The sequence below is a fragment of the Urocampus carinirostris genome, chromosome 3 (assembly GCF_059441175.1).
Source record: "Urocampus carinirostris isolate Australia breed hairy pipefish chromosome 3, RoL_Ucar_1.0, whole genome shotgun sequence".
Lineage (NCBI taxonomy): Eukaryota > Metazoa > Chordata > Actinopteri > Syngnathiformes > Syngnathidae > Urocampus > Urocampus carinirostris.
Window position 1 is genome coordinate 64,345,118 of NC_142351.1, and position 842 is coordinate 64,345,959.

An 842-nucleotide genomic window follows, 5' to 3' on the forward strand; every position below is an offset into this window, starting at 1 on the left:
AGTTTTTAGCTGGTTTAAGGTGAATCTGATGTGCTTCCAGGAATAACATAGGTTTTGTTCAGCCATGTCAGGTTTCCAGAGTTGGGTAGTAACGGAGTGCATTTACTTGAGTAAGTTTTGGGAAATTTTGTACTTCTAGGAGTATTTTGAAATCCCCATACTTTTACTTGAGTAAATTTGTGAAGAAAAAACGATTCTTTTACTCTACTAGATGAAGCAACATTGAAGTCGTTGCTTTGTTACTTTGTTACTTAATAAATGCCTTCCACATAAAAAAAAAAATACCGTAATTGTTGAATTCACGGTATACTGTCTTCTTCTAGAAATGTCGGGATGATTTGATTTTTGCAATCCGGAGATGGAATGAGAGCTTGCTCTGTCCACTCCACGTATCTGCCCGGTATTGCAGTACTTCCGGGAGCGGTGCATTCGCAATGATCGCAGCAAGGCTTTGAGGCTAGGACCTTAGCTTGGCCTTTTGGCTGAGTGTAAAGGTCCCGGCTCCTAGGCTTTGTAGCGTATTATGAACTGACCGACAACGGATAATGAATAATGAATAAAGAAGATAGAAAAATTACCCTTAAAAATCCGCCCCCATCGGGGGTTTTAAGTGTGTTGGTAATTATTAATTTTACAATTCTAACCATTTTGATATAGCTAGAAGTAAAGCAGCCGAGTCCTGCAATGGCCGGGCATTATACCGGCGGGCGGAGACATAACTGCGTACGATTCTTGCTCAAAGATGTTGTGGCAATTTCGGAGGGAATGTCAAGGCTGGATTTTATTAACAAGTTTATTGAAATGCTTCTGAAGTTTAAAAAGGAGGAGATACATGCTGTCAT

At 40.0% G+C, this 842-nt stretch overlaps 1 pseudogene; it reads left to right on the plus strand.

Annotated features, from left to right (window-relative positions):
- The first annotated feature begins 306 nt into the window (after positions 1 to 306).
- LOC148370450 (U2 spliceosomal RNA) lies at positions 307 to 434 on the plus strand (annotated as a pseudogene).
- Positions 435 to 842: the final 408 nt, after the last annotated feature.